At 47.3% G+C, this 18,479-nt stretch overlaps 1 protein-coding gene across 3 annotated transcripts in view; it reads left to right on the top strand.

Moving 5' to 3' along the window:
• PLD1 (phospholipase D1) overlaps positions 1 to 18,479 on the top strand; it is a 65,252-nt gene that overhangs the window by 2,630 nt on the left and 44,143 nt on the right. The window contains exon 3 of one of the 3 annotated variants that reach the window (XM_057369394.1): positions 6,657 to 6,872. The gene's annotated coding sequence lies outside the window, so the exon portion shown is untranslated. Of the gene's footprint in view, positions 1 to 6,656; positions 6,873 to 8,835; positions 8,971 to 18,479 lie in introns of those variants that run through there. The other 2 variants (XM_057369393.1, XM_057369395.1) reach the window with 2 other exon arrangements.

Below are 18,479 nucleotides of genomic sequence, written 5' to 3' on the forward strand. Positions count from 1 at the left end.
TGGGTGAATTTGAAGCATTTAAAAGCAGAAGAAGCAACTCCTTTATCKCATCTGACCATCTCTCTACCAGATGCAGTTGCAGTTTGTCCGGATATTTGTAAGTTTTTCAGCATGAATACCAGAACAAACTATTCTGATCATCTAGTCTGACCTGCAGCGTCAGACAAACCACAGGATTTATGGTTTCCTTGAACCAGTGTAGCCTTTGGAAGGAAAAAGCTCCAGTCTTTAAAGGAAGAATTTTTAATGATGATGATTCTACTTTACCTGACGAAGGACTGATTCAGTGTTTGGATTTTTTTCAAATCCATCATTGCCTGGTTCAGAATCTGACATTCAGGTGATAGCCAAGAAAGCATTTTCATTTCAGAGGAGCAGCTTTCCAATGAACAAGGATGTGAGGAACCTGGAAAGTGGCATATTGCAAAAGCATGCAAAAAAAAGCTCATTCCAGAGATAATAAAATATTAAAGTGATGAGCTGATTCTGAACATTTTAACTGTGTGAGGGAACAAAGGTAGAGTTTAAATGAAAATATTCAAAACTAATACTCCCACTACTTATAGGCACATGTAAGCTGACAGATTGTTTTAGATGCAGAGCATAACTGGAATACAGAGCTAGCACCAAGCAAAAATAAGAATATAGAGAAAAATGCAGCTGTAGAAGCATATGTGTGTTACAGAAAGAGATTTTGTGGTGCTTTCTCTGTATGGGACCATCTACAGTCATAACAGCAATAAAGAAAAGTGGTGTTTACTAAAGCTAACAAGGAAAATAAACTCAGGAGAAAGARCATGGAACATTGTGAAAGGAGCAAACAGTGGCTCTGAAAATGAGATATTTGCATATCTTTAAATAAAACTGAGGGGAAAAAGAAATGAAGTGGAAAAGTTGGAGTGGTGCTGCTTCCAGAGACATAAGAGCAATGCAGACTTGGTGTCACGCTGGGAAGCACAGGATCTCTCAGAAACAAGTGAGATTTACACCAAAGAAAACCAAAATTATGCAATGACTAGTACAATAGTCTTGTAACCTTGAAACCCTACTTTAAAAATAAAACATGAGGAGGAACTTCAATTTGGAAACTGTTGGTTTTAATGTAAACAAGGGAACAGGGGAACCTAGAGATATAAAATSAGGGGAAAATTATTCAGAGAACAGACACATGAGTAGAGCAGTGATCCTTGATAATCAGGGGGCTGGGGCAAYTCTGCTCTGGAGATAGGCTGAGAGAGTTGGGGTCTGGAGAAGGGAAGGSTCCAGGGAGACCTCAGAGCCCCTTCCAGTGCCTAAAGGGTCTCCAGGAGAGCTGGAGAGGGACTTTTGACAAGAGCATGGAATGACAGGACAGGGGGAATTGGATTCAGATTGACAGAGCATGCATTCAGATTGGTTATTAGGAAAAAAAATTCCCTGTGTGAGTGGTGAGGCCCTGGCAYAGGGTGCCCAGAGGAGCTGTGCCTGGATCCCTGGAAATGTCCAAGGCCAGGCTGGATGGGCTTGGAACACCCTGGGATAGTGGAAGGTGTCCCTGCCCATGGCAGGGGGTGGAATGTGTTAGTCTTTATGAACCCTTTCAACCCAAACCATTCTATGATTCCGTGTCCAGAGGAGTTTATGAACTTTTACTCAAACTGGAAAAGGTGCAGTGCTTTAGCTGCAGCCCACCCAGCCCTGCAAAGAGTAAAACACTCATTATGGAGGCATCAGCCAGCCTCCCCTGTGCCTGATCCARCCTCTCCTGGCCTGAGTCACAGGTATAAATACCAGGAAAGGACTGGTTTGGGAAGGAGAGTGGTGGTGCTTGCCTCAGGTGGGGATGAGGGCAGGAGGAAGCCTGGAAGCTTAAGAAACTGTGCAGATGAATGACCAGCAAAAAGAGTGAAAGCAAGAAGACGTTGGGGAGGAAGAACTGGCTGAGGCCTGGAAGCTGTTTYTGGTGAAGAAATGGGCTGGTGGGTGGCAAAAGGGGAAGGAGGTGGCGGCTGGGTGGTGATGGGATGAGAGCAGCATGTCATGTCCCGTGGCTCCCAAAAGCTCCCCGAGGCTGAGCTGGRGAATTGCTTTTGGGAAGTGTTGAAGCTTTGCTGGGGGTTGAGCAGTGAGAATGCCAGCTCTGCAGAGGGGCCCTGGTTTAGCAGGAGGGGTGCTGGGGTGATGGCTGCCAGGCCTGACACCAGCCTGTAAAGGACAGGCAAGAAGTTGAAGAGGCATCTGATAAGTCTGCGGCAGGCTGTGAGGCTGCACAGGGGAGTTTGCTGCTCTCTTGAGGATAGAAATGTCACCGTGGGGACTCTTAGTAGGTGGCTTCTCTGCCTGATGAGATCCCATTAAATATGTGAAGTTCTGAGATGTCAACTGATGCGGTACCACCCACACTGGATGCTGGTGGGCACAGCCCCAACCTCAGCAGGGCAGGAAGTGCCCAAAGCGCTCACATTACAGGAAGTTAAAAACCTTTCAGGCTTGCTCTAAGATAATTTATTTCCACAAGAAAAATCCTGCATGCCAAAGTAATCTGTGAGGGGGTGTCTCATGTTTTTTTCTGAAAGAGGAGCTGTTCACTCACAATAACACCAGGAAAAGACCCTGAGAAGCATCACCCAAGACACTGAGCAGGGTATGTCTGGTRCAGGCTGATTCACAAGAACAGAGAGTTTTGACATTGCTGAAGGAAGAAAAAAAAAGTGGTGCATACTGATGGCTGTCACAGGAAAGACTTGCTCCTTTCAGTGCCTTGGTGCTGCAAAATACACTTTTTATAAGACAAAGGTCTCTTCTCAGGAGYTTGAATGGCTGTTCTTAGCTATTGACAAGCCTAGAGTTGGCAAAATAGGCTCTTGTTTCTCTTATGTAAGGTGATAAATATAAATGTAYTATGATAAATAGTCAATGGAATATAATAAGTTCTTACACAAGTAAATGTGTTTAATTTTGTTCCCAGACAACAGTGACAAAGGGAGGCTGCAGTGAATGCCTTGCAGTGATAGAGTTTCAGTAGTGAGAGGAAATGAGATCTTGTTTCTGAAAGGGGAGAGAGAGAGGCTTTGTGAATGAAGAACAAATCTGAAAGGTGCTGCTTCTTCCCTATTTATGCTCTAATATCAATACAGGGAATTACAGTGGAAGCTGCAGCTGGAGAGGGCACTAGGGGTCACCCCTGGCTTATCTATGTCATCTGGATTTAATTCTGAAGTAAGATAAATAACATAACAGAAAACAAAGCCAGGCTATTCTGATTTCTTTTTCCTTTCTTTCTTTTTTTTTTTTTTAATTGTGTGGGCCAGACAGCTTGCATTTCATTTCTTCATTTTCTCCTCCTGCCTGCCTTCTGTCTGTCTCTCCTTTAAACAAAGCCCCAGGAAGCCAGTGGGTTGCAGCTAGGGAGGATGCTATAGATGCAGGGGACTTGCATCAAAATTCCCTCTGCGTGGCTCCCGTTTATTTAGAGCAAAGGTCAGGMAAATCACAAACACTAAGTCAGTCGGGCAGAATCACAGAGCAGCCTTGGCATGTCCCTGCAAGCACCGCAGAGCAAACTGATTGCAGCCATGAATAGMTCCCTTGTAGTCCAGAGAGTAACTCCTGACACGTTTTGCTCTGCCTGCCTGACAATCCCACGTCTAAAGATCTTTCTCTCCCCTTTCCTTTGCCCCAAACAGATAAGTGTCCCTGACTTCTCATGCAACTGCATCTGATACCTGTGTTTGAAGGAGKATTTGGTGTCTGGGTTACACAGAGAATTGCAAATTCTCTTCTCTGAGACTTTTTTCGACCTTGTGTCTAGGAAGCAACYGCGGCTGTCAGCTGAATCTGCTGTCTGAGTGTTGGAATTGTGCATTTTGAGGTGGGATGCAAGATGTCTAGGGAGGAAAAGTATTTCTTTATGGAGACAGATGATTTATCTCTAGACAGACAGGCTTTCAGGCACACAAGATGTGATGAAGAGGCTGCACCCSCTAGCAGTCTGCTTTTTTTAGCTCTACTAGTTGAAGCTGCAGGATGTGGRTCCCCTTTTCTCTGCAGATAAATTATCATAAATCATGATGGGTTTTGTCGCATGATGTGGCACAAGTTGAAAGTTCACGAGAACTTAAGAACTGACTTGTCAATTCATTGAAAGATTCAGCTGCCAGGAGCTGGGAAACTACAAAGACACAGCTTCTGTCTTGGAAATTCTCCTCATAACCAGCCCTGCTTGCATGCTCCTTCCTAAGCACTAGTTATGATTCCCTTGGGATAAAACCCTGGGGTTGGGTGGTGTTTATTCTGCCCTGTCACACAAGAACAGATTTATGTTCTTGGATCATCACAGAGATGATGAAGCTGCTTGGTGTGAGTTACTGTAGGGACTGATTCCGGAGCAGTGCGAGGACAAATGCAGTGTGAGGACAATTTCACCAGCTGAGCTGTGCCCAGGGCTGGTGGCAGCACACACAGGACACCTCTGTCCCTGCCACTGACTCCTGGCCTGGCCATCAGCTGCCTCTGAGCTCCGAGCTGGTTCAGTGTCAGCTCAGGTATCCGTGGGCTGCAGCAACGCTATCACCCAAAGCTGGAGGAGTGCTCCAGCTCCCTATTTTAGCGTTTTATGTAACACCCGGCTTATATAAGCCTTTGTCTGTTAACAAAATGGGTGGAGTGTGTCTCGCTTGGATTCCTCRCTAAAGAAACGCTCATTACTTAAAGCTTACTCAAGTGCTCATTACATACTTTAAGAATAATTTACTTAGTTCCTTTCCTGCTGCTAATAATAACAYGGCGACTTGACAACCTGTTATGGACAAATGATAAAACATGTAATTCTCCATTCAGTGAACTGCACCTTGGAATAAATGAGGAACGGTGCTGTTGAGGCAGACRAGGGGAAACTGAGACATATCCCAGAGGTGCTTGATGGGAAAATAAGACAATCCTCAGAGGCAGAAGGCGGAAGAATGAGGCATAGCCCAAGCTGTGATCCTGGGTTGTGCTGCTTTCTTCTTGTTACCTCTTGGCAGGAGACAGTTTTAGGGTGCTGGTGGAGAAGGAAGGATGTTCTGGCCTTGCCAGGGTGGTTTGGCCTGCAGGATGTGCCTGGGGATAGTGTTGGTAGCACAATCCTCATCTTCAGGGTTCCACCCAGCATTGTTTCCCACGTGGAGGGAAAAGGGAGGGGTGAGCAGGCAGCAGCCCTAAACACTCTGCGACCCATGTCCTCATCCCAGAGCTCACTGGGACTCCAGGGAGGTCCCACTGGTCTCTGTCATTAATTAAATACCTTTCCAGATCCAGACTTCAGTCCTCCAGCAGGAAAAGGTGGGTTGTATCCTGCTGTGTGGGAATAGTGAGGCATGAAAAGCTGTCAGATAAGCAGACCCTGTGGTAGAGAAGACCACGTAAATTGTTTTCAGAGGGACTTGTTGAGCTCACTTAAACCTGGCATTCACGTTTCTGCAGGGTTTTAAATAGAAAGTCAGTGTGTGCCTGAGCTCAACACCATACGGAGCTGGTTTGCACTCTCTCCTTCCTCCAGATCCTGTGCTGCATGTACTGACGTGCTTGGCATTCCTTGAAGTTTTCTGAATTGCTGAAAAAAAAAAAAAAAAAAAAAAAAAAAAACCCAAAAAAACCCCAAAAAACCAAAACCACTCCAAGCCTCCTTTTTATTTTATTTTCCCTCTTTTTTTTTACCCTTAAAACCTTGCCTTTCCCTACAGCCTGTCCCTGTCCCTGTCCCTCCACCGCTGCTCGGGGCAGCTGCCACACGGTGGCATCCAGGTACCTGTGGAATGATGCATCAGCGAGGAAAAGGGCGGGAGAGCTTGGATTCGGGCATTTCCTCTCCAAAAGCAAGTTTGTGATACAAGAAATATGTATTATTTTAGCTCTGAAGTACATTTCTGTCCCCTGAGGCTCTGAAGGGGTGACACTGAGGAGAGATGTACTGCTGCAGGGAAGATCAAACTAGGAGTGGTATCTCATGTATTATTCCACTTTATTTTTTAACATTTTAAAAAAGTTTTTCATTTACCATTTTCACCCACACCCCCCGCGCCRAGAGAAGGAAAAAAGCCCCAACCAAACCCAAACAGCACGAGCTTTGTTTGTGTTTCCATGGGAATTCTGTGAGAGGAGAAGGGTGTGAAAGAAAACCRAAATATTCTGGCCAAATCTGATAAGGTTTGGATCCTGAAAGCCCTTTGGGGTTTTCTTGCAGCAGCTGAAGTGCATGAGTCCTGCTGTCCCCTGGCCGTGCAGGTGGGGGGCTGCTGTTGTGTCATGGGGGGTATTGCACTGCTGTGGAATTTTGCCAGAAAAAGCGATTTTGATGGGAGAAGAGATGGCTACAACTCCCAGGAGGACCCGTGGTCGTCAGATGCTTCATGTTGAATCGCCTTTCAACAAAACTTCCTCCCCTGCCTGTTCCCTCAAAGTTAGGAGGACAATAGTGGTCCTTGAAGCAGGGGGGGAGGAAAAAAAAGTACTTGAAAATGACATTTCTACAAACAACCCTGCCTTTTCCTTTTGGAATACTGGTCCTCATGTAGCCCCATTTTGGGCCACCTCATTGGGTATGGAAGTGAAAATTTTTAGAGAGAAGAAAAAAAAATTAAGTACAGCTAAATAAAAATTTAAAAAATATTACTAATACCAGCACCTTGATTTTACAGACTGCAACAGCCTCAATCCCTGTGTGACTGTCACTTAAAGCGCTCTTTGCACCAGCACCTCACCTTAAATTGGAAAATTTCACACCCCTGTGACACTACCAGGCATCCCTCTGAGGGATGAGTGGAAATGCCTGAAGATTGAAAAGCAGGCGGGAACAGAGAACCAAAGAGCCCTGACAATACCGTGCTTCTCCAGAGCTTAAGATATTTTCAAAGGTATGTGCCAAGTATCCACTTTATGAATTGCATCTGGGACAGGGAAGGTTCCGAGAAGTGCAGAAAACCACTAATGGATGTGGGCACAGACAGTGGTGTTTCTGCTGGAAGAGAAGATAACTGTGTGTGGAGCACCTGCTCTGTTGTGGCACCGGGGAGAGGGGAATTGTGCAGYGTAGAGGCCAAAAATCTCACCTACACTGTCTGCTCTCTTCTGCAACGCATCTAGCCCTGCTCACTGCCAACATAAACCTACAGCAGAGAGATTAAACAGGCATTAAGTGAGCTAAGGTTTATGGATTTGGAAAGATTTGCCAGAAATCAGCCAGTCACATAGGGGATGAGCACTGGAATGAGCTGTGAGTGGCAGGGCAGGGGTCTGTCTGCAGAGAGAGTTGTTCTTCTCTGTGTCTGATCTGTCTCTGCTCTGCAGCAACACACACGTGGAGAGGTGTACAGACACAGGAGGTGGCAGAGGTCCCCTGTAGCCCACTGGCCTCCTGCCTCAGGAAGCTGTGGGGTGAGCAGAGGTTTATCTGGAGAGGATGGCAAAGATGGGGCATCCTGGGTGCCCTGAGGGATGCTCCCCACACCATCTCTCCACTCATTCCTATTCCATATGATTAACATGAAATCTCTCTGCAATGTGGGGTAATCTGCTCTTCTGGAACACGGCTCTGCCCACCCTTTGGGGTTGAAATGGCAGGGATATAAGGTGACTTGGAACATTTCTCATTGCTTTGCAGAGTTCCACCCTGCTGCTTTGTTCTCTCCCGACACTGAGTGWTACACATGTCTGTGCTGGCTTTTTCCTTGCTCAACTGAGCCACCTTGACTCACAGCTCTCCGCAGATGCTGAGTGTGGCAGTGCTTGAGCCCAACACCCTGAGCTGAAGGAGGGTGTGTTATAATGCTATTGGGAACCCACCTTAGATTYCTAAGTTTGATTTTAGGTGTGAAGCACATCACTCACTCTGGTTTTGTTAAGGTGTTGTTACGCCGAATCATAGTAAACCCAGGTGTGTCCACAAACAAGGCAGGTGCTGTTCTGGTGGAGAATGTGACGCTTCAATATTGCAGAGTAGGGGATAGAGACTGCTTCTGAATCACCAGTGATCAAAGTTGGCTTATTTATTTCATCTACACTTAAGGACTGTGGTTCAGTTCTTCATTATTTAAAGGTTTTTTTTTAAAAAATCATTTAAGAAAAATATCCTGACAACCATACTGAATTCTGCTGTAGAGACAGAAGTGGAATCACTGATTTCTGTGGAAGAACTCACCATGATCTCTCCCTGTACAGCCGCAGCAGTGAGAGCTGCAGTGCTGCAGACAGATTTTGGGCGTTTCACCAGCRCTTAGGGCTGGGTTAGAGCTGGAACCTGCTGRGGATTTTGCTTATCCKCTTGTCAGTTCAATGCTTCTRCAYAARAATTTTCTCTCTCGCTAATAGATAYGCTTCTTTGCATATTAAAAAGGGCATACGGGAAGTAGCACGGTAAATGCAATATGTGAAGGGGAAGACGGCTCAGATCCAAGCAGCACCGGACTGTAATTACTGGGTTGTCTTATGCTAAAAAAAAAAAAAAAAAAAAAAAAAAAAAAAAAAAAAAAAAAAAAAAAAAGCATCGCATGTGCAATTAATAATTGTTAATCAGCACGGGCATTTTCAGTGTTTCCCTGGCCAAACGCAGTTCCTCGGTGACAGTAGGGAACCCTGGCCTCTCCCTTTTGGAGTGTCCGGGAGAACTGCGATAAGCCACACTTGGAGTGTGCAGAAACCCCGAAGTCCCTACACTTTTCGCTTGTGAAGTTGTAATTAAGCAGCCGAGCTCCTCCCCTCCCGCTCACTCCGCTGTTCCCGGGTGCCCGTCCCTCTCTGGGCCGGGGCCGAGCCCTCAGCGGGGCGGGCCCTCAGCGGGGCGGGACGGGGGCCGGGCTGGGCAGCGCGCCAGGAGCCGAGCGGGCGGGGCAGCCTGTGGGGAGGCTCCTTGGGCTGCTCCGGGCGGCTCCTCCGGCCGCTCCTGACCCGCCAGAGGGACGGGACCCGGCAGGCTCTGACGGCACCATGGGGCACCCGCGGCCGCGGGGGCYGGAGGTGGGTGCGGGCGGCTGTGGGCTCGGCGGTGCCCCGGGGTGGGCGCTCAGCCCGGGGTGACTCCAGCGCAGGGCGCCTGTTTTCGTGTGAATTCCCTGCGCGGGCTCTGTGCTGGGGCAGCTTTGCCGCGGGGAGGTGTTTGTCAGGCTGTCGAACACACTCGGGATGGTTTGCGCGTTTTCTGTGCTGTGAAATGGGTGGGTTTGGGTCGGTGCGGTCCTGCCCTGGGGTCAGTGTGGGTGCCCGGGTTGGGAAGCTTGGCGATGTGGTGAACTTGAGTGTCCCCGGCCCCGGTGAAGCCGTGACCCTGCCACGTCCTTTCTGCGCCCGCCGTTTTTGGGATGTGAAAAAACCCTGAGAGTTACTCAACGTGCTGCCACAACCCGTTCTGTCGAGCTGCCGGCCGGGTTCCTTGCAATGAAAGCCTTTTCTGCCTGTTGCTGGTTTCCTTTATTTGGCATGATGCTGTCTAGAAATCTTCAGCCCCAAAGTGCCTCCGGTCCGAGCTGGACCGTGGTTCAAGTCAGTGCAGCTCCTTGGGCTTTGGAAGCGTTGTTCCGGGCTGACCACGCTCTCTGCACACAGAAGGACAATGCCCATTGTGTGCCCAGGTCTCCGTGATCCTCACATCCCTCTTTTCARTACATCTGCACAATGCCTCTCCAGTGAGGCTGTTTGGGGACAGGCACTGGCAGTTGGACGGGATGGATGGAGCTCTGCTGGTTTGACACTGGTGGAAGATGGTSAGTGTGGATGTCACGGCGAGGCCGGTGTGCCCATGGCTGCTGGGACAAAAGCTCCCTGTTTGAGCACAGCGTTGTGTTTCGAGCTGTCTATGTTTGCAGCTCGAGGGGTGGAAGCTCTCTTTTGAGTGTCTTTAATCGCTCAAGAATTCATGTTTTCCCTCCTGTGCTGTCTCTACCAGTTGATAAGTGTGAGCTCATGCCAGAGGCTCGCAGGTACCAGGGAATTTCCAGCGACCTCTTCTCATGATGCTCACTGGAGTGTTAGCTCTGTGGCTTGGTCTCATGGCCAAATCCTGCCCAGCTTTGCCACAAGTTGSGAAGCTCTGAGTTTGAGTCCCTGGGCTGCCTTTTCTTTGCTGCTTGTGGTCAGCCTGCACTGTGTTTACTGTGACTATGCAGAAAGCCCCTTTTTCAGGGTCGCTGTTCCTGTGTGATGCTGAGCACTCCCCAGGGATGCTCAGATCCCTGATCTGGGCTCAGGGGTTGGTGTAGAGCACTGGGATGGGATGGCAGCAGCCAGACCCCCGTGTGCACCTGTCCCTTSCTTGCCTGTGGCTCAAAGAGGCCCTTCCTCCAGTCCTTCTGCAATGAGGTAACACCAAACCTGTAAAATCAGAATTTTTTTTTTTTGCAGTGGGAAATTGTCTGTCCTCCCCCTGGCCTGGAGGTGCAGCACATGGATRAACTCCCATTGCCCCTCTTGGTGCACAGTTTGGCTGGCTGCGGGTGCTAAGCCCTGGATCTGTCCTCCTCTCCAGAAAGGAGGCCCAGGCTTGGTCAGAACTTGCTGGGGGACAGGGCCAAGGTCAGATCCCTCTGCAAAGACCTGTTAAAATTTACAGAGATTGCTGTAGGCAATGGAATTAAATGGAAATTTAGCCAGGGTGTTGAATTTGGTTTTGCCAAGATTTGACTTTCCTAATTAGAGAAGATTGAAGTGGCTTACTTAATTACTCGTTTGTGCTTTTAGTTTTACCATGGTATACAACATCATCCTTTTCAGGATTTTTGAAAATTAGTGCTGAGGCTCTGGTCTTACTGGAAAAGACTTAATAAATTCACTTTCCCCTGGAGGCCACGATGCTCTCCTTATTTTGAGAGGCTTGAACTMCTGCCACAAAAAATGCTGTTGCTGGCAGGTGTCTCGTGAGCTCTCGCAGCTAAGGAAGAGTGTGCTGGTATCAGAATTGCAGCCTTTTTAAACTGCTAAAGATGCTGTTTCACGTGTGTATAAATGAAATTATAAGTGCTGGGTAGGTGACAGTCACTGGTGAAATTATTCTTTCACAAAGCGGGCTGAAATCTTGTTCCTCACCTATAAAATTTTATTACTCTTAATAGTGACAAAGTATAAAGGGTTGTGTTGTCTTGACATTGTCATTCCAGTAATTTAGGAAGTGYTCTTTAGACTGCACTTATGTCTGCGGTGGAAGAGAGATGTTTTAAGGGAGTGGGTCTTATCTCCAGCACTGATTTGAGAAATCTCTTACATAACAAACTGTGCARCCAAGCACAAGTTTGTCCAGCTGAACTTGGGTTTTTACAGTTATTCCTTCTCTGGAAATGGATTTAAAGCAGGTTATCAAGCCKTCAAGGAAAGAAATATCAGGGGAATGCACTTAACTGCTGCCATTACCACAAGTGTTATTCCCTTGAAATGACATAATAGGGAAAATATCAGTTATTAATGTTCATACAGGCTTCTAGTTTTATCTTCTCACTTTGTACCCAGTGCACACCAAAGGAGAAATTCCGTGTCTGAAATTGCTGAAGTCCTGCAGGATGCCATCATGCTCCGTGAGGAGCAGCTCCTTTCTGATGCCTTTGCTGCAACAAGTGGTTCCTTAAGTTCAAGTGATTTAAAAAATAATAGTTTTAGTGACAATCAGCATTGGCCAGTGGTCCTAAATATGTGTATAACAGAGCAGAAGAAGTGATTTGATTTTCTTCTGGAGTGTCTGATGTCARTAAGCACCTGGTTTTGGCTATGGGTGAGGAAGGAGGAGGGCGAGAGCAAACCTTTTGTGCCTTTTCCTSCTTTTGTCTGACTGGCAGTTATTTGATGATGTGTTTTTAACTTGCTCTCACATGCCCTATGAGAAAACTCCTGCAGGGACTGAGATTTGGTCATGATCATTTGCCTGACAGTACTGCATTCTTTTTTTCTTTCCCTTCACGAAACCTTGGCCAGCCTTTTTTTGGTTCTTTTTGCCAAAATAAGGGTTTTTTCAGTCCATATTTAGGTGCTGCTTGCCACACTTTTTTCTGCCCTCTGAGACGTGGGATGTGTGTGCAGCTGGTGTTCAGCCTGGCTTCTTTGCACCCACCYATGCAGGGCCAGACTTCAGCTCTGCTGAGCTGCAGGATGGAGATAGATAGATACTGTCAATTCAAATTTTGGAGGTTTAGATATGTAAATACGTTTTTAATAGCTATTTAGCTAGGTGTAACTGCYCTGTCCCTCACTTTTGTGGACTTGTGATTATCTAATACATGTACATATCATTTCTGCATGTGTAGACACACACTTTTCCTGGAAAGTGGAAACTGGTGGAGGTACTGATGGAAAAAGTTCCATTTTACAGGTTTTCTTTACAAAATATTTGCTGTGTTGCTCCTTCACCTGCAGGGTGCCAAACAGGGTGCCCAGGGTGGCACAAGGCAGTCATGGTCCTTGCAACAGGACACGCACCCTTACCCCCCTCCTAGTGGGGGGGTTGGAACAAACAGGAGTGAAAAGTGGATTTGAAGATCAGGAATTTTGTATTTATATATATTTTTGCCTTTGGGATTCAGAGTTTTCAGTCTCCACGCAGTAGCAGTGGGAGGTGCTGCTGGGGGCATCGCGTGCCGTCGCCGCTGCCCCGAGCGCTTCGCACATCCCTCGCTCCTTGTGCCCACACACTGAGGTGGCATTTAGTGATTTCTGGATCCTTAAAGCAGATAAACACCAGAACCTGGGGGTTTACATAACAAAATGGGAGKGGGGCTCATGTCTGTCAGACAGCTCCTGCCCCTGGGCCCCCATCTGTGGGTGTGGGGAGAGGGAGAGAAATCGTCTGGTGGCTGCTGCTCCCACCCTGGAGAGCTGGGACCCCAAAAGGAGCTGGGATGGCACCAGGCAGAGAGGAAGCCATGCACCCCTGAAGGGAGGCGAGTTTTGTCTCAGAGAATAAAAACTTCTATTTAAAAGCATTTGTGGCTTGTGCAAGTCTAAATAGATACAGTTCAGGGAAATCTTGATGAAAAAGGGTYGGGGACAGGGATGGAGCAAGTGCCAGAGAATCTGTCACTGCTCCTGCAGTGASTGTGGTGTCAGCTCCCCAGGGCTTATTGCCAAAATGGGATATGGGGTTTTAATATCGAGGAAATTACCTGAGATAGTGTTACCAGATTACCATGCTTGTTGGATGCCAATAAAAAGTGTCAGAGAGTGGGGGTGGGTGGGAATGAACCCTGGCACATGTCTGCCCATTTGTGCCAAGTGTGCACAGAAGCCAGGGTTGGCTGGGTGTGGTGTTCATACCTTTGTGCTCTTKGGTTGGTTGTATTTCTACAATTTATTTTCCCATAAATCTTCCCCTTTACTCCCAGGGGATGCTTAGCAGACCATGTTGAGYTCCATCAAATAAAATGGTGCTACACTTCCAGTAGGATTTGACAGCAAATAGCCAGGTTGCAATAGTTACCTTAGTGTAATGACATTGTCTCTTTCTTCTCCAAGCTCTTTTCTATGGCAGAGGGGGAATAGGCAAAATAAATTATCTTCTGCGGTGAGCAACTGACTATTTAGGGGGAAAAACTGCAATAAAAAGGCAGCTGTAATGAAGGTAAATAGTAATGGGGTGGACATTTTGCAGAAGAGAAGGAGTACCTGACCACTGCCCATCCATGGAAAGATTCTGGGGGAGGAGTTGCAGGGTTGAGGATGAGAAACTTCGTCACTAACAGCAGGTTGATTCGACAGAAGGAGACTTTTCTGTCTGGGTGGGGGAATCCTGTGCATACCATAATGACAGGAGCAAATATTCAGACTATTCATGGTGCTGAGATTTGTTTTCCTGGTTTACAACCGGCTGGTGAAGAAAGAATTAAATGGCATTTCCTGGATTGCATYTTTCAGGTCAGGCTGTGAGTGGGCCTGATTCCTGTCTTAGATTTTTCTTTCTGCTGGTGCAGGGAGCTCTGGTGTGTGCAGCCTTCACATGAGAGCTTTTTTTTGAGAGAAATAAGATAAACCTACTATTAAACACCTGGTGCTTYCCTAGACTCTTCCAGGATTGGCAACAAGATCCCAGTGAGCTGGGAGCAGTTTCAAGCGTCCTCCCCTGGGCTGGGGAAGGTGGTCTGGACACAGAGGGACCACTCTTCTCCGGGATGAGCGTTCCAGRGTGCAGAGACAAAAGGCAGTGCCAGGCAGACAATGTCCCACAGAGCAGCTCTGACAGCCTCTGTCCCAGCCTGTGCAAGTGGCTGATTCAGGGCCAGTTGCAGTTTCTTGTTGTCTTGCCCTGCAAGARCTTGCTTTTTTCGCTCCAGGATTTGCCTATGGCCACTGGTTCTGACTCACTGCTGAGCCATTTCCTAGAAACTTCTCCCATTTTGCCAGCCAAACTTCTGGCAGGATTTTTTTTTTAATCAGAAATACTCATTTCTRGTTCTTCCTGCCGGTCTGTGTATGCCCCACCCAGAAAACACTCAGTGGTGAGCACAATGTTCGTTGCGTTGCATTGGATCAGATGAACCTCACAGCACGGGCTTCTCTCACCATTAGCTGGGCTGACTCCTACTTGAAGCCTCCAGGAATCCCTTGGGGTGGGGAAAAGAAGCCAAGAGGAGTAATTAATTGCACCTTTCCAATGTTTCAGTAGCCTGGGGTGTTGTGGCCATGGCAGGACCTTGTAACTGCACTCTRCTACCTGGCTAAAGGTAACTTTGCTGTTGGGGCTTTTTTTTTTTTTTTTTTAAAAAGTAAGTATTCTCACTCCCAACCAGCTTTAAACGTGGCACACAAGACGTGAAACAATTAGATAGTTTATGCTTGCATTTTCTCTTTCAATTCAAGTAAGATGGAGTTAAATGATGCAGTTCACTTCAGATGAAAACGACGACTCTGCCGTGCTTGTGGTTCTCTTGGGTGCAGTGGGAAGCACCCGTGGGTGCTGGGGTCTTCCAGGGAGCTCAGCTGTCCTCTCTCTGTCACAGCTGAAACTCTGCTGAAACAATTTGGAGAGCAGGCAGTGCATCATATTCTTTTCAGAAAGAAGTACTTTGTTTTCTCATTTCTCTTTTGCTATTTATGTAGGCCCCGTGAGATGTTCTGAAGTATATTTTTCCATGACTGAGGTTTCCTGCAAATTGATACTTTTTTCTGTGTCTGTGTCCCACCCAGCGTTAAGTCTTACCAAGAAAGAATAGTAGATGACTCACGGTGGCTTTGAAATCTCTGTGGTCAGAYCTGATCCTGCTGAGTTTTGGCAGTAATTATTGCAAGTGAGCCATTTTGTTCACCAGGAGAAAGAGCTGGCAAGATGGGAACTGCTGTCTGAGCCTGTTTGGCTTTTTTGACTTCTCTTCCAAAACTCTTACATCTTTTCTGCCAAAAAGATTTTTTTTTACATGTAGAAAACTGCAAACATTTTCCTGGGCAGTGCAGCTCCAGAAGGTCATGGTAGTTGAAGGAAAAACTGTCTTTAATTTTTGCCTCATTGCATACTGAGGTCTGCAGGGTTAAGCTTGTTAAGTCGTGATCTTGATGCTCTGATTTCCTCTAGGAATTTGTGGGAAAAATAATGTAGAGGAGTTTTACAAAAGGAGGATGAGCTGCAGGGTGTCTGCCTTGCTGAGACACCTGTTATTTGTATGGTGCTGGAGGTCTGGGTAGGTGGATAAGGGAGAGGAGAGAGGAGGCAGCTGAGGCTCGCTTTGAGCCCTGAGATGAGCATCTTCTTYCCCTGCCTGCTGTCACCGGGCTTCTGTGCAGGCTTGATCGAGGCATTGTTTTCCTCCTCTGGTAAAGTGATTAAAAAAAAAAGTGTCCATGGCATCTATTTTRTTCTAAGCAAGCTGTCAGTATTGTCAATATGTGTAAATGAGCTATTTTGCATAAATTTGCAGGTGTTTAGTTGTATTTAAGACAGAAACATAAGGGAGCTCTTCTGTTCCTGCAAGTTACTGCTTTATAACAGACAGTTTTTTAATTGAATTTGCTTCGATTTGATCTCAGTTCAGCAGGTACCACTTTGAAACCTCAGCTATYGTGCCAGAGTTGTCTGAGCAATCAGAACCCAATTTCTGTAATTATTTGCTCATCCTTAATTCTGGTAATGAATCAAACRCTTCAAGGCATAGAAAAATTAACTCTTTTAGGAACTCAAGTACCCTTATGTGCTGAGTGCTGTTACGTTCCCGTTGAGGGTCACATGGGGATTCCATGGAAGGTCTCTTTGGCAGAAGCTCTTTTGCAAAGTCACGTGGAGCACTCCTTGAAGTCTTGGGGACAGCATCACCTCTGCTCTCTGAGCTTGGCTTTATGGCTTCTCTTACAATTACCTCTGGGACTTCCCCAAGCCAACTGTTTTCTTTTTGTAAACGAGACGTTCCCCAATATTTGTTTTAGCTGGCTAGGGAGAGGCTTTAATATTATCCTAAATCCACAGATGAAGCTGTTTGGAAACTGGTTGGASATTTCTGGGTGTGAAAGGAAGGCCRAGAGCTGCTGTTTGCCTGTGTTGGTGCTTGYTGCTGGCTGTGCTGAGGAAAGGCAGCTGGATTTGGAAATGGGGATCAGGAGCAAACATGCACCCTCCTGTTGTGACTTCTGGTACTTGCTGCTGCTGGTTTTTTTGGGAAGGATGCCTGATTGTACAAGAGCCTTGTAGTGCTAGTTGTCACACAGCTCAACAGTGGGAGCTGCAGCTGCTGAGCCCTGCGACTTTAGGAGTAGGCTGGAAAATAACTGGAAGTCAAATGAGGATAGAGACATCAAATTCTTGTGGAGCTTATCAGCCAGAATGCATCGAACGCCTTTAAAAGCATTGCTAAATAAAACGTTGAAAATTACTAGGGAGCTTCAGTTTGGAAAGGTGAATCCAGATTTGCAGGCAGGAGTACAGGAGAGTTTTGGGGTGATGAGAGTGGCTGCACCACATCATGGGGCTTTGCACTTGTGGCTCCAGTCCCTGGGCAGGGACAGCGGGTGACAGTGTTCTCAGGGCAGTGCAGGGTCCTGTTTGGGAAGGGGAGGCAGCGGGATTCTGGCTGAGGAGCAGAGAGGAGTTGGGATATAGCCTTGCTGGGACAGCCTGGTAACCCCAAGGTGCTGCAGTTCCTCTGACACCCATTAACCAAAGCTGATCCTGTGCTTTGGGTTTACCAAAGTACACCCCTGGCACATTGCGTGCACAGTCAGCAAAAGCTTGGCACGGGTGAATGTTCAGCGTGGGCACTCACAGGGTTGGTTCATGCTGCCAGGAAGGATCTGTGTGGGACAGCACCGTGCAGGCATTTACATGAGCCTGGCACTGCATGTGGGTCCCAGCCCTGCACCCTGCACTTGGAGCTGCCTCTGGGTGGGACAAAGGCATCAGTGAAACTGGTGGTGATCACCCTGCCGTGGTTGTCCTGGGAGCTGGTGGTGCCCTGGGGAAGCCACCCTTGTGCCTTGGACTTCATCCACAGGGGAGGGAGTTGGGCTTGGCTGCTCACATGGGAACACACTGGAGTTCTGCCCTGTAGTGGCGACTACACTACCAGTAGTACYGTTTAATAGAAGGGTTACTTTCCTCCTCCACCATGGCCCTCTGCTCATGCCAACTGTTTGACTTCTTTTCAATGGAAATTATTTGAGAAGTTTCACTAAGGCAAACAAACTCCCTGAAGTTAAGGTAATGGAAGCAGCGTTTTATTAAAGTGTTAAACTTCTAGTTAAACTATTAGTAAAAATACACAGTCTCAATCTGCTATTCCATGATGGGTGATACCCGTATGAATTTTTCATTATTTCGAGCAAGTCACATAAAGGGTCAACAAAAATGTGCTTTCACATGGAMAAAAGCAGGAGGAAAATGAAAAGTCATGTTCCCACTTAATGGGAACAGTTCAATCAGCAGCAGGAACGGGTATATTGGCCTCCTGACATGTCCCTTGCTCTCTGCTGTGATCTAGAGCTGCTGCCAGGAGCCACTGCCCGTGCAGGGCACGGGGCTGGGCTGAGATCCCGTTGCAGTTGCTGAATCTCTCCCGAGCACAGGCTGCAGTGCTTTCCCTGGAATTAGCTTGGCTGGTAGGAGATATGTGAAGGTCTATGTTTGCATTCATCAGCTGCCACCTAACCTCACTGTGGGAGGGAGGGAGGGATGGAGGTATTGGGCTGCCTGCCAGCGTGCCMGCTCGTCTCCGAGCCACCGGAATTCCTTGCGGAAATGTGGCTTGGCAGGTGGCTGGAGCAGACGTGGCACTGGGAGATACCAGAGTAGTGTTGAGTGATATGCAGGACATCAGCCCTGTAGATATCTATACATTTAGGTCACAAAAATATGTGCTGTATTTGTATGACGTGTTTGACTATAGATAAGAGCAGCAGCCATGCCTATCATCCTGTGAGCATCTGTGGTGGTCCTTGTTATCCCTGATCCTCAGGGAGATGGTCACTGCAAGAGTCCTGTGCATCACACTATCCCTCTGGCAAGATCCTTGCTTTTAGGATTTTATATAAAGCTTTTGTGGGCTCAGCCTCGTGCCAAACTCTGTGTGTCTGTCAGC

Source organism: Malurus melanocephalus, unplaced genomic scaffold (genome assembly GCF_030028575.1).
Source record: "Malurus melanocephalus ecotype Western Australia unplaced genomic scaffold, MMel_1.1 scaffold_108, whole genome shotgun sequence".
Taxonomy (NCBI): domain Eukaryota; kingdom Metazoa; phylum Chordata; class Aves; order Passeriformes; family Maluridae; genus Malurus; species Malurus melanocephalus.